The sequence below is a fragment of the Balaenoptera physalus genome (assembly GCF_965194825.1).
Source record: "Balaenoptera physalus genome assembly, chromosome: 13".
NCBI lineage: Eukaryota > Metazoa > Chordata > Mammalia > Artiodactyla > Balaenopteridae > Balaenoptera > Balaenoptera physalus.
In genome coordinates, this window is record NC_138892.1 from 6,728,665 (window position 1) to 6,743,828 (window position 15,164).

Genomic DNA, 15,164 nt, shown 5'->3' on the forward strand with positions numbered 1-15,164 from the left:
AAGATCCCCTTGTGGGTAGAGAGGTGTGTCCAGACAGGACAGGGGCTCTGCGGGACAGGACCTCAGGGGCGCCGCCGTGGGGTCCTCTGCCCCTGGCATTCCCAGCAGGAATGGACTGTGGGACTTGACTTTCTGTTAACCAGACTCTAAGAAACTGACCAAGAACCCAGAGCGGCCAGGTCCTAGTTTACACAGAAGGACACACCTGTGGGGTGACCTGCCCAGCTCCCCTGAGTGTGGGCACGTCCCGCTGGGGCCAGGGGGTCCTTAGGTCATTTAGTGCTACATGGATGTGGCGTTAACTAACGTGGACTTCCATGGAGAGAAAGCTCCTACCTTTTCAAGTCTCCTTCCAGCCTTCTGTCTGGGTAGAGGAGAAAGCTTGGTTCAGTGTGAGGACACCTGTGTGACTCGGGCTGAGCACACTTTATACCCAGAGGAGGGCAGGCCCCGCTCAGGCCTCTGGCCAGCCACAGCACGCAGTTGAAATGTAGTCTATTTCCACTGGGCTTATCTTTATGGTTTCTATTTCTGGCAAGTGATACTTGTGATGACACAGTTTCTTTTTTGTTTTTTTTTTGGCTGCGTTGGGTCTTCGTTGCTGCACACGGGCTTTCTCTAGTTGGGGCAAGTGGGGCCTACTCTTTGTTGCAGTGCGCGGGCTTCTCATTGCGGTGGCTTCTCTTGTTGCGGAGCATGGGCTCTAGGTGCGCGGGCTTCAGTAGTTGTGGATCACGGATTCTAGAGCACAGGCTCAGTACTTGTGCAGGGGCTTAGTTGCTCCAGGGCATGTGGGATCCTCCCGGACCAGGGCTCAAACCTGTGTCCACTGCATTGGCAGGCAGATTCTTAACCACTGTGCCACCAGGGAAGTCCCTGACATAGTTTCTTTTTTAAGGAAAAAAGTGAATCCATTTAAAGACTTAACAAAAGAGATGGGGCTCAGTGGAACAAACCTCTTGCAGGCCCTGGAATGGCTGGAGATTAGGAAATGGAGCGTGTGCTCTTCGAGCCTCCCAGACACCTGGTAGGTGGTGTCATCCCTTTGCGCAGATGAGGAAACTGAGGCCCCGAGCGGGGAAGTGACCATGACAGTGAAAGCCTCTTGACCGAGTGGGAATCTGCCTCCCCCCACTCCCATACCCACGTCTGGCACCCCAGAGCCTGGACCCCTTCTCACAGGGCCAGGAGCCCACACCTTGGCTAGCAGCTGGGTTTAGGGGCTGGGATGGCAAAGCCCTGGAGTGTCAGGGGCCTGAGCAGCAGTTCTGTCTCCAAAGCACTCGCCACTGGCCCTCGTGTTCCTGAGAAGTACCCCCTTGTGGAGGAGAGAGCACAGACCCACAGAAGGGGTGTATGTCACACGGAGGACGTGTGTGTCATCATCTCCACGCTGCAAATGGGGAAACAGACGCTAGCCTAGCCACGTGCGCAGGTCACACAGCCAGTGGGTGGAGGGGCTGGGCCTTGAACCTGGGTCTGTTGGACACCAGACCTGTGTTCTTTCCTGTGCCCAACCAGCTGCACTGAGACTGAATCCTGGAGGCCGACTCCTCAGGGACCCACCCCAGGGCTCTCTCTGGACTCGGTTCTTTTTGCCTGTTTGTTCCCATGATGCTCCGTACTGGGGCCAGAGCCAGAAGCATGAAAGAGCCCTGCACTGCCGGCCCCCCAACCAGCCGTGGGCAGCTCCCGCGCTGCTGTGGGCCTCAGTCACAGCCTCTGGGCAATCTCTGCCCGTATCCCACACAGGGCTGCAGTGGGGGACCAGGGAGGTGGTAGGCAAGCTGACACTGAAACCCGGCCCTCACTGCGCTTCCCTCCTCTCCCTGACACTGGGTCTCTCTCATCCATCTCCCCACACGGGGTGCTGTCATATGGTCAAGCTGTCTCGTCCTCCCCAGCTGGGACATGGATGGTCAGTTAGTGAAGAAGCCCATGGACTTAGAGGCACACTTGTGCCTTAATATTTATTTCTTTATTTATTTATTTTGGCCGCGCCGGGTCTCAGTTGCAGCACGCAGGATCTTTAGTTGTGGCATGCAGGATCTTTCAGTTGCAGGCATGTGGACTTCTTTGTTGAAGCATGTGGACTCTTAGTTGCGGCATGTAGACTCTTAGTGCAGCATGCATGTGGGATCTAGTTCCCCAACTGGGATCGAACCCAGGCCCCCTGCATAGGAAGCGCAGAGTCTTATGCACTGGATCACCAGGGAAGTCCCGGCACACACGTGCCTTAAACAGTTTGCTTTAACTGGTGTAAGTGGACATCCCCTTGGAATCTGTCGATGAGGACCCCAGACCTTTCTAGAGGCTGGGGCTGCTGCCTGGAGACACGATCATGCTTTTGGCCTAACCCACCCCCATCAGGCAGCATCTGGGACTTCCATGCTTGGCTCCCAGGTAGAGGTCAAACCTTCAGAGGCTTGAGAAGCCATCCAAGTACAGAGCCCATCTAGATTTTGATGATTTCTTCTCAATGTTAAACAGTCATTTCACTCACCTCATTTGCAGATTTTTTTTTTTTTTTTTTCGGCTGCGCTGCGCAGCACATGGGATTTTAGTTCCCCGACCAGGGATGGAACCCGTGCCCCCTGCAGTGGCAGCGCAGAGTCCTAACCACTGGATCGCCAGGGAATTTCCCCATTCCGCAGAAAATTGTTAAGTAACTTACCTATATCAAACTTTTCCACGGGATTCAAGTTTATTTTCACAGAAACCTCCACAATTTTTCTGTTTGCCCTCAAGTTTCAGCAGCTTACATAACATTCAATTACTTCAGGGGTTACAATAGCAAAGACTCAACAGGGACAAACCAGTTTGGGGACAAATGTCCTGGATCTCATTCAGGTGCAGTGGCCTGGGGAGGAGCCCAGTAGGGCTCCTATGGGCATGGAGGGATGGGGTGCCAGAGAAGGGAGCAAGTTCTGCCTCTGTTCTGTGTCAGCTATTCAAGGACAGATGCCCCAATGGTCCCCACTCCTACAGTTTTACGGACGAAGCGTGCCCTCCAGCCCCCTCCCCGCTTCACAGAGTTAGGGCTCCTCATCCTTGCGGCTGCCACATTCTTATCACACACCTGGTCACCAAAACCTCTGGGAATTGATGAGGTGGCCCCTTACCAAGGCCCACTGCGCCCCATTCGTTTCTTTAAAGTCAAGGTCGGGGCTGGAAGAAGCCAGAGAGGCTACCTCCTCAGGCCCAAGTTGAAGGGGCACCAAAAAGCAGTAATCAAGACAACCCAATTAACAGTGGGCATAGGGTCTGAATGGACATTTCTCTGAAGAAGATACACAAATGGCCAAAGAAGCGAAAAGATGCTCTTGACACCATTAGCTATTAGGGAAATACAGGTCAATGCCATTTCTCACCCACTAGCATGGCTAGAATCAAAAAGACAGACAATAACAAGCACTGGTTTGAATGTGGAGAAGCTGAAAGCTCAGGCACTGCTGGTGGTTATATAAAATAATGCAGCCACTTTGGAAAACTGGTGGTTCCTCAACAAGGTAAACATAGAGTTGTATGACCTCCACTTCTAGGTATATCACCAGGAGAAATGAAGACATACGCCCACGCAAAAATTTGTACACAAATTTGTAGAAAATTTGTACACAAGTGCTGTTCATAGCAGCATTATTCATAATAGCCAAAAAGTGGAAACAGTCTAAACATCTATAAATAGATGAATGGATAAGTATATATCCATATGATGGAATATTATGCAGCCAGACCTTGGTTTCTAATGCCATTCTCCAATAAAAGGAACCCAGTCTCCTTGGAGAAATGCCTGATTCTAGAACTAGGGCAGGGATTATACAAAATGAGCCTGGAGCACCTTGCAGTGCCAGAAACTAAGGAAGGGCTCAAACACACACACATACACACACACACTACATTAAGGGGACACAGGCCAACTGAAAGAGCTCCCAATAGGCAAAGATTGAACAATCTGAAGGAAGAGAGGAAGGGAGGAAGGAAAGAAGGAAGGAAGGGAGGGAGGGGAAGGAGAGGGAAGGAGGGAAGAAGGAAGGGAGGGAGTTTCAGAGGAGGGACCGGGTGGGGCTGGTCCTTGGTCACCTGTCCTCACAGGTTTCTGCTGGTCACCCATCTTCACAAATCAGCATAGGATGGCTGAAACTGAGCAGCTCCCTGCTTTCTCTTCATCCCTATGGGGTTCAAGAGGCTTCTCTGGGGAGACTGCCTGGGTCCCAGTGGCCCAGATACACCAGGAAGGCCCCTGCTCTCTGGTAGTGTAGCCCACTCAGGAAGCAGGTACAGTTAGAAACATCTTGTCCCGTTGTGCAAGAACCCAGCAGAGGTGGGAGTGGAAACCCAGCTTGACACACAGTGTGGTCACTCACCAAGCCCTGGATCCCAGCATGGGGCAGAGGTGGGGGCATCTTCCAGAGGGGCACCTTCCTCGAACTCACACAAGCCATCCTATTAGCCAGCAGTAGTGCTGGGGGCAGATGCCTTGGCTCCAGGATCTACACTCTCCCTTAGCTGCTCCCCACTTGCTCCAGCCCTGGGTCCACCTCACCTCTCCAGTCAGGGCTGGGAGACTTTCCTCCTCCGTGTGTCCTCAAGGAGCTCTGTCTATGCTGGGAATCCTCCCCGTACCCCAGGCAGGCTGCTGGCTTTCTGCTCTGCCTCACCCTTCCCCTTAGGCAGTGAGCACAGGGAAAGGGAAGGAGGAAAATACAGGGGAAAACAAGAGAAAGCAGAGCCCAGATCAACATCTCTGATCCGATCTCTCCACACAGGCAAAGCGCCTGGCCCTTGCCACATGCACAGTGCAGCTCGCGTGGGGCTGGCTCCCTTCCTCCTTGGACAAAATCACACAGTGTTTTGAGGTTCTCAGAGCACCTTCCAATCCTCCCCTTGCCCAAGCAAGTCAGGGATGGAGCCTTTTCTAGCTCTAGGATCCAGTGGTGACTCCCATTGGGTGGCACCCAGCTCACAGCTCGCTTTAACCACCAGCACCACCCCACCGTGGTCACAGGCCTGCTAGCCCTTTATCCTGGGAACCCTCCCCGCGCCCACCTTGCACTACCCTTTCCATCCCAAGGGGAGTTACCAACTCCCCACTTGACTCCGCCTCCCTCACCAGAGTGATTGGCTAAGGGGTAGGCACCTGACCCAAATTGGGCCAATTGGAGAGTGCCAGCCCTTTGGCATCACTCATTGGTCCAAAGATGGGCACGTGGCAAAACAGACCAATTAAGGTCCTTCTCTAGGATTTCTCTACTCAGACCCAGCTGTGGGGCAGGAGGTCCACCCCCTGGGAAGACACCTGTTGTTGGCAAAAAGAGGCAAAGAAGTGGGGCAGGGAGTCCTGGCAGGGGCCTTCAGTAAACTTCTTCCTGCACAGGTGGTTTGAATCAGGTTTCCGTCCCAGGCAGTTGCGATCACGTTAAGAACATGGACCCTGGAGCAAGCCAGCCTTGGCTTTGAGTCCCTTCCAGCACTCACTAGTGTGTCGCCTTTGGCATGTTACTGAATAGCTCGGTGCTTCAGTTTCCTCAGCTTGTTGGGGGATTGAATGAGTTATAATAGGAAGCTCTCAATAACATCAGCTCTTCAACCAGGAGCACTCTGGGTCCTACGCCTTCTCGGGCCCTTGACCCCTCCCATGTGGTACCCATAGTCGTTCAGTCTGCCCATCAGAATACCTGGGTATGGTTTGCTTCCTTCTTGCTGAAGCCTGCACACTGACTTTCCTTAATGATCCGGCTGCAGTGGTCAGCCCTTCCTTCACTGGCCTGCTCGGGCTCTTGTTTTCACATGGGTAGTGGCAAGATGGCAGGCAGCCCAGCCCCAGGGATGGCTCAGAGACCAATGCCAGTGATGGACACCATGAGAGAGACTCAGAATTGCCCCTTCCCTTGGTGGTTAACTTTGTTTTGGGGTCCAGCTCACCTCACATGGCACCCGAGGAAGTGCCCGGACAGTGCTGGGAGGTGCTCAGGAAGTGCAGGTACTGTCGTACGAGGTGCCCAGCTCCCTGCTCCAAGGTAGCTGCCCTCCCAGGGGGCTGCTCAGCCCCTCACACAAACAGCTATCAGCCAGGCTTGCCCCATCACCATCAGGGACTTCCATCCAGACCTGCCCAGATCTGCTCAGATCTGCCTGAGCCCTAGCTTGAGCTCAAGTTGGGGATATCATTTCCTTTTTTTCTTTCTTTTTAAAAATGTATGTATTTATTTATTTATTTATATTTATTTTTGGCTGCATTGGGTCTTCATTGCTGCACAGGCTTTCTCTAGTTGCAGCGAGCGGGGGCTACTCTTCGTTGCGGTGCGCGGGCTTCTCGTTGCGGTGGCTTCTCTTGTTGCGGAGCACAGACTCTAGTGGTGCGGGCTCAGTAGTTGTGGCACGCGGGCTCGGTAGTTGTGACTCATGGGCTCTAGAGCGCAGGCTCAGTATTTGTGGTGCACGGCATTACTTGCTCCGCAACATGTGGGATCTTCCCGGACCAGGGATCGAACCCATGTCCCCTGCATTGGCAGGCGGATTCTTAACCACTCTGCCACCAGGGAAGCCCTGGGGATATCCTTTCTACCCCCAACAACCTTTCTAACCAAGGAACAAAGAAAGACCAGGTTTGTAGTGGGTTGTAGTGGGTTCCACATGGAACCTCAGACTGTGACCTTACTTGGAAAAAGGTCTTCACAGATGCAATTATATAAAGATTTCAAGATTAAATCATCCTGGATTTAGGGGGCCCTAAATCCAGTGGCTGGTGTCCTTAAAAGAAGAGGAGAGGGACTTCCCTTGTGGTCCAGTGGTTAAGAATCTGCCTTCCAATGCAGGGGATATGGGTTCCACCCCTGGTCAGGGAACTAAGATCCCACATGCCATGGGGCAACTAAGCCCGTGCCCTGCAACTACTGAGCCCACACACTCTGGAGCCCACGTGCCACAACTAGAGAGCCTGTGCGCCACAGCTAGAGAGAGAAGCCCACGCGCTGCAACTAGAGAAGCCCACACACCCCAATGAAGATCCCAAGTGCCACAACTAAGACCTGACACAGCCAAATAAATAAATAAATATTAAAAAATAAAGAAGAAGAGGAGAGGACACAGACACAGAGAGAAGAAGGCCATATGGAAACAGAGGCAGAGATTGGAGTTATCCTGCCACAAGCCAAGGAACACCAAGATTGCTGGCAACCACCAGAAGCTAGGAGAAAGGCACAGAAAGTTTTCTCCCTCGGGGCCTCCAGAGAGAACCAACCTTGATTTCAGACTTCTGAGCTCCTGAACTGTGAGAGAATAAATTTCTGTTTATTGAAGCCAGTAAGTTTGTTGTAATCTGTTATGACAGCCTCAGAAAACCCATACCCACTTACATAATGTACCCACTGGCAGTGTGGCTATATTACTAGGAAGCTTTAAAACTTTGCTCACTCTTTGCCCAAGCAATTCCATGTCTGAGCACTTATTTTTACGGAATAATTGGAACAATGCAGAGATATATGTGCAAGGTGTTCCCCACAGTGTTGTTCAACGCAGTGAAAAGTTAGGAAAGAACTAAATACCTATCAATGGAGCTTGGTCAAATAAATGATAGCATCCCATGTAACAGAACATCGGGCAACTATCAAACACCATTATGTGTTTAACATCAAAAGAGATTACGTAGTCATATGTGAAAAAATTTTCAAAATAGTATATCTGCACAAAACATATTAATCATAAAGAAAATATGGGTAAATTGGACTTCGTTAAAATAAAAAAACCTCTGTTCACCAAAATATAACATTAAGAAGCTGATTTCAAATGCTGGTTCCCCCACTAACTGGCTGTGAGAACTTGGGTAAACTTTTCAACCCTCTCTGCCTCAGTTTCTTGTCTGTAAAATGGGGAGGCTTTCTTCATGAGGTTTGCTCCAGTCAACTATTATCATGTAACCAACCGCTCTAAAACTTAGTGGTATAAAACAAAACAGTAGTCTTTTAATTTGCCTATGGATGTGAAATTTGAGCAGGGCTTGTGGGGTGTGGGTCATCTCTCCACAGGGTGTCAGCTGGGGTGCTTAACTGGGGGCTGGAGGACCTGCTTCCAAGATGGTATACTCACATGGCCAGCAAATTGGTGTCGGCTGTTGGCTGGGGAGCTCAGCCAAGCTGAGGGTCAGAGACCTCGGCTCCTCTCCACGTGGGCCTCTCTATGGGCTGCTTGGGCTTCCTCATAGCATGGTGGCTGGGTTTCAAGAGCTAGCATCCCAAAAGACAGGAAGTGGAAGCCACCGATTTCTTATGGTCTGGCTCCCACCAAAATGGCAATGTCACAGAGCTTCTATTGGTCAAGAAGTCACAGAACCCAGATTCAAGGGGAGGGGACACAGACCCCCCTCTCCCAATGGATGGGATATCAAAGAATTTACAGATATGTTTTAAAACTGCTTTAGGGTTGCTGTGAGGATTAAGTCAAATCATATAATCACAGTCTCAAAGGACCATCCCATGGATGACTTATTAAATAGAGGGAAAAGACCTTTACAGGGAGAAGCCTGGCAGACTTGGCTCGGCCAAGTGGTCAAAGCTAGCCTCACGGGCTTCCCTGGTGGCGCAGTAGTTGAGAATCTGCCTGCCAATGCAGGGGACACGGGTTCGAGCCCTGGTCTGGGAAGATGCCACATGCCGCAGAGCAACTAGGCCCGTGAGCCACAACTACTGAGCCTGCGCGTTTGGAGCTTGTGCTCCGCAGCAAGAGAGGCCGCAACAGTGAGAGGCCCATGCACCGCGATGAAGAGTGGCCCCCACTCGCTGCAACTAGAGAAAGCCCTCGCACAGAAACGAAGACCCAACACAGCCAAAAATAAATAAATAAAAATTAAAAAAAAAAAGAAAAGCTAGCCTCACAGTAATGGAACAAACTGACATCATTGCTGCTTCTTAAAGAAGCCAAGCAGGCTTCCCTGGTGGTGCAGTGGTTAAGAATCTGCCTGCCAATGCGGGGGACATGGGTTTGAGCCCTGGTCCGGGAAGATCTCACATGCCACGGAGCAACTAAGCCTGAGCACCACAACTACTGAGCCTGCGCTCTAGAACCCGTGAGCCACAACTACTGAAGCCCACGCGCCTAGAGCCCATGCTCCGCAACAAGAGAAGCCACTGCAGTGAGAAGCCCACGCACCGCAACGAAGAGTAGCCCCTGCTCGCCGCAACTAGAGAAAGCCCATGCGCAGCAGTGAAGCCCCAATGCAGCCAAAAAAATAATAATCAATAAATTAATTAATTAAAAAAAAAAAAAGAAGCCAAGCATACTCCTGCTTCAGAGTCTTTGCACTTGCTGCTCTTACTTCCTGGAACACTCTTTCCCCAGTTATCCACAGGGCTTGCTCATTGACTTTCTTTAGGTCTCTGCTAGCATCACCTCAGGAAGGCCTCCCTGGCCCGTATAAAAAATAGCAACTCCCACTACTACTTGTACCCTCTGACCCTGCTCTGCCTTTCCTTTTCTCAGCGAAGTTACATGTCTGTTTTTAAAAACTCGTTTCTTGTTTATTCTCCACACCACCACCCCCACTAGAATGTCAGCTTTTCAGAGGCATTTTTGTCTGTCTTTCTCACTGCTATACCCCCAGCATCTAGAATAGTGCCTGGAACAAAGTAGGGGCTCAGTAAAGATATGAGGAATGAATGAATGAATCGGGTGGTAGCAACTCAAATGTCACCTCCTTGATGAGGTCTCCCTTGATTTCACTCACACGTGAATGGCCTGGACCCACTGTTTTCAGCTTGGTGCTTCTGTGTGTCTCTGGGGGCTGAGCCGCATTCATCTGTGATTCCCCAGCCTAGCCCTCAGCATACCACAGACACTCAGGTAATGGTGCTGCTAGGTCTAATATCCACCTGTCCACACATCCAGCTTTGTAAAGCAGGTTTACACCTGGCATCTCGATTCATCCTCACCACAGCCTTCTGACATGGGTGTGTTGCCCCTGTTTATAGATGTGACCGGGAGAGGAATGATGGCTGGCCCAAGGTCAGACAGCTGGTTGGGGGCAGAGCCACACCTAGAACCCGTCTCCTGCTTCCCAGGGAGCAAAGAGTGTGAAAATTACACTCTATGGGGGCACCTTGGGAAGATCGTAGAATCAGCTCCACCAGAGGCTGCAAACCCAGCACCTGCAGGGCCTGCCTTTGGGAGCTGGTACAGCAAGAGTCTCAGATTTGTCACAAGAAGCCAGAAATCCTAACTTGGCAACTGATTCAAATGAAGCCAAAACCCAGAACAGCCTCTTCCGAGGGCTGGATGCTGACCTTTGGCCAACAGTTTGCAACCTTTGCTCTATTGGATTCTACTAGATTCTAGATGATCCTCCATTTTACAACCGAGAAAACTGAGACCCAGAAAGGGGAGTAATTTGCCCAAGGTCACACAGCAAGAGCCAAGATTTGAAAATCTATGGTCTGGAGAAGGCAAGATATGGGGGCAGCGACACAGACCCCCTTGCCCCCGAGTCAGTCCCTGACATTCTCTGTAAGGTGGCTCAGGCCAACAAGGAAAAGGAAAACAGATGCCTAATTCCGGGGGCAAGTGGCCGTGGGGAGAGCTGAGTTTCAGAAGCAAGTAGAACTGGGTTCAAACTCCAGCCGCAACCCTCACCAGCTGTGTGACCTTGGGCCAGGCCCTTCCCTTTCTGAGCCACGGCCTCTCCGCTGTGAGATGGAGACAGGATGCCCTGGGTAAGCGATGACTCACTCTCAGGCTCGGCTGGTCCAGGGGTGCGGGCCAGACTCCACTGGCTCCATGGGTTTTGGATCCTGCAGGCTGGGACTGTGCTGTGAATACTTCTGGAGAACTCTGATGCGGTTGCCACACAGCGCATGCGCGGCACCCATTCCTGTTTCATCAACCTCCCAGCTCTGCTGGCACAGAGATTGCACCGGAGCAGACTGTGGCTTCCAGAAAGGCCTCCGCAGGACAGGCTTGGTGACACCGGAGCCGATCTCCGGTCCCAGCACCCCCTCCCTGCTGAAGCCCGTTCACAGCCTGAGCAGGTGCCTGCTTCTACCAGTAATGCCTCAGTCACCGGCTAAAAAGCTATTCCAGTCCCTGCTGCTTCTTTCTTTTTTTTTTTTTTTTTTTTTTAACAAGCTCTCTCTTCAAATTGTAAATGCCCGAGGGGGTTAACAAATCATTTCACTGGCCTCTCCTGACATTCAGCTATGAGAGGGGGTGGGCAGGTGGCCTGTCTGGTTGGGCTCTTCACCCCTCTCCACCTCCAGGAGTGGGGAGACCCAGCCCTCCCCTCCCAGGGCCCAGAGGTCCAGCCAGCTCCTCCCACAGCAGAAATGTCATGGGGGAGTAATTTGGGCAGAAATGCCTCCTAGGAGGTCACTCCACCGCCCATCACACTGCCCTACCTCTGTGTCCCTCCTTCCCTGCCTCAGGGCCACTCTCTCCTCCTCGGCCCCAGCCCCTGCTGAACTCCAGACACCGGATTCCATTGCTGCTCAGGCTTTCCCCGCCCCCTCCCATGCCAGGCCAGAAGCCTCCCGCCCACTCACACCAGCTGGTGGGCCTCAGGCCCCATCAGTCCTGCTTCCTGAATGCTCTTTTCATCCCCTGACCACTGGCCTGAGCCTCATGGCATGTCACCAGCCACTGCAGTCTCCCCCGACTGGTCCCTGGCCTTTAGTCTTGCTCCCCTCTGCCCATGCTCCATAGCAAAGAGAACTTTCTAGAACTGTCTGGCAAAGGGCCTCCAAACTTAAGTCCCTTCTTTCAAGGCTGTCAGCTACTCTCAGAAGGAGAGCTCATCCCAGCATTCAAGGCCCCACTGACTTTACCTGCCTTCTTTCCTATATCTGATAACACGTGCCATGCATTTTTCAATTCCCCACATCCGAGCAAAAAAATTATTCATTGTTTCCCTGAAATTAAAATTGAACTGGGTGTTCTATATTTTACCTGGCAACGCTAATGTCAGTCCAAACACCCTGGACAACATCATGAGGTTTTTTTTAGCTTAATTTTTTTTTTTTTTTTCAGCTGTGCCATGCGGCATGTGGGATCTTAGCTCCCGCACCAGCGATCGAACCTGCGCCCCCTGCGTTGGAAGCACAGAGTCTTAACTACTGGACCTCCAGGGAAGTCCCCTTATAGTTTAATTTTTTAGTATAGCTACATTTAAGTGCAATATCTTGGACATACTTATACCAAAAAACTGATTCATTGTTTATCTGAAATTCAAATCTAATTGGGCATCCTGCATTTTTATTTGCTAAATCTGGCAACCTAGGTCCTACATAGGTAACAGGGACCAGGGGGAATGGCAAGGGTCAGACAGCCCCAACCTGGACCCTGAAAACTCTGCCCTGCAGTCAGCCTGAAAGCCTCCTTTCCAAACCTCTGCCCTGGTACCTGGAAGGGGCGGGAGCCCAGAGACTCCTTGGGAGGAATTATTCCACTGCTGCCCACTTCTCTCCTCTCTCTGGGCCTAGTTTCCTTCTCTGTAAAATGAAACTCATGGTTTCTCTGCCCCGTTTCCCAACCTCTCCCAAGGATCAAACACCTGAGTCGAGTAGGGGATTCTCAGCTGACCGAATGCACCCAGAAGGCAAACAGGCTTGTGAGAGTTTCTGTTCTTTGGCTCACCCAAGGGCCTTGAGGAATAATTAAGACAAAGGTCCTTTTTTGCTTGTTTTTTCCCAAAGTACCTCGTAAACCAGTTAAACTACCTCAGTGGTAATTGATTCAGACATGATCATCAACTAAAAGCATTGGGTGAAAGTTTGTTGGGAATTAGGACATTCACAGGGTATCAAAGTAAAAGTTACCTTTACAATAGGGAGACCAGGCAGGCGCCAACAGGCAGGTGACCCATCACCTGCCCTTTGATCCAATCTGTCTCCAGACTAAAGGAGACTAAAGACACCCGGCCAGGTAAAGGCCATGCCTGACCTGGGATTACAGCCTGGACCGCAAAAAATAATGGCTAGAAAGGACATTATGGGACAACTGGGACAAGTGGAATGTGGGCTGGGGATTAGACAACTGTGTTGTTTCAATGTTAAATTCCCTGAATTTGATACTTGCACAGTGGTATGTAGGAGAATGGCCTTGTTCTTGGGAGATGTGTGGTGAAGTGGGTAGAGGTGAAGGGCTACATATCTGCAACTAACTCTCCATGGTGCAGCCAGAGCAAACAGATAGATAGGGAGGAAGGGAGAAAGAGGTCAAAGGATAACAGCTGGTGAATCCGGTAGTTCATTGTACTATTCTTGCAACTTCTCTGTACATTGGACATTTTTCCAAATAAAAAGTCTGAAGGAACACCCACCCAGAATAAAATATCAGAAGTAGAAGGGGTCTTAAAGACCTTGTTCCCTGACCCTTTCCCAGAGAGGGGAAGGTCTTGGCCTGTGGTCACACAGTGAGTGGCAGCTGAACCCTCCCCACTTGGTCTGAGTCCCAAGAGCAGGAATGGGCCACCTAACCAGTGTCACCTCTCGTTCTTCTCCCCGCCGTCCCTCAGCCGCCAACACTCTGCCCCTGGGGCCACCCTACAGTCATATAGGAGGTGAGCAGCTCCCGGAGTGTGGGGAGAGATCCACCCTGCCCCTCTCCAAAGAAACTGGACCACAACTCCCTCATGCGAGGCCAAGCCTGGCAGGTGGGATACTTTCTAGGGAAGCTTCCAGATGTAACCAGGAGTGAAATCTCCTTTTGTGCTTCACACACTGGAGTGTTTCAGTGGGGTGAGGTGTAAACACAACAGCTTTTACTGTAGTGAGAGCAAAATGCTTCAATAATTTATATTGTTATAATGTTGATCTTATATACTGCAACAATTATGAAAAGGTTCAGACAGATAAATAAGAAAAGAAATGGACAGTTAATATGATCTAAAGAGAGGCAACAACAGCATGATAACTTTAGGAGGAAAGCTGTTTCCTTTCTGAGTCTACAAGTGCATGTAATAATTTAAATGACAAGACGAAAAAATAGATTCCATCCTAATTGTGATTTTTTAGAACTGTTTGTTGGACTAGCATTTATAGCCTTAGTCTAAATAGTATTTACGTTTTGTTTATTTAAGGCCATTTAGGTGATGATTAAAAGGAGAAAGCCAACTTCGTCACCTCCAAATTTCACGAGAAGAAAATCCAACATCAGACATCCACATTCGTGATAACCATCATCAATCCAGGTGTAACAAAGAACACGGAGAAAATCAGAAGTGACTGGGGGAAATGCTGAGGTTCGGGGTGGTCTGTGGCTCCCCTGGCCTCTGTGGAAGGTGTCTCTGGAGAGAGCACCTGTGCCATGGGTGGCCTAGGAAGCACCTAGCAATGAGAACTTACTGGCTGCACATGCTGAAGTTAAGCTTTCCTATTTGATTACTTGCTTTGCAATCAAGGCCAGAGAGCCCTGGCGGGCCAGCATGGGCCTACACAGAGCAGGCACCTGCCCACTGTGTTGAATTCACTCATTCAACAAGTATCTATTGAGCACCTACTACATGCTACTCTATGTTCTGTGCTAGGTTCCAGGCAGGCAGGGGACTTCAAAGCAGAGTCCTGCTCTCAGGAAGCCCACAGTCCACTGTGATGGGGTGGGACTGGGGGCAGCCCATCCCTGAAAAAACACACAGGATGACTTTAGCTCAATGCTAAGTGCCAGGAAGACCACAAGAGGCTGCCTGGAGAGGGAGTCAGGGCAGGCCTTGCTGAGGATGGAACATCTCACCTGATGCCCAAGCAAGAAGCCAGGGCTGACCCTGAGGCAGTTGGGGATGGTGTTCCAGAGAGAGGGGAAGGCCTGGACGTGGGACCAAGCCAAGCAGTTTGAGGAACAAGAAGGCCTGTGAGGCCCAGCAACGTGCTCAGGGTCTCAGGCTGAGGTCAGGCCAAGCGGGGCTTCCTCCTGCAGGCCTTGGAGGCGGAGTTTCCGGATTTTATTTTAGATCCCATCAATGGGGGGCGCCATCTTCTCCCCTATAGGATGGCAAACGAGGCCCAGAGACCGCCAGCGTCCCACCCGAGGCCACACAGCGGGTCAGAGCCCCGCCGCAGGCTGCCGGGGCGACTGCGCAGGCGGCCGGCCTCGCGCTCCAACGGCCCCTCTCCCTCCAACCCTCTCCCCGCGGACGGAAGCGGGCGGGGTGGGGCCGGGCCTCGAGCTCGGCCTCCCGCCCCCGCGCC

The 15,164-nt window shown here is 51.3% G+C and overlaps 1 long non-coding RNA gene across 1 annotated transcript in view; it reads right to left on the reverse strand.

The window, feature by feature from the left end:
* LOC309641080 overlaps positions 1–15,042 on the reverse strand; it is a 349,060-nt gene extending 334,018 nt beyond the window's left edge. The window contains exon 1 of the long non-coding RNA XR_014252510.1: positions 14,710–15,042. This is a non-coding gene — a long non-coding RNA (uncharacterized lncRNA). The remainder of the gene's footprint in view (positions 1–14,709) is intronic.
* Positions 15,043–15,164: the final 122 nt, after the last annotated feature.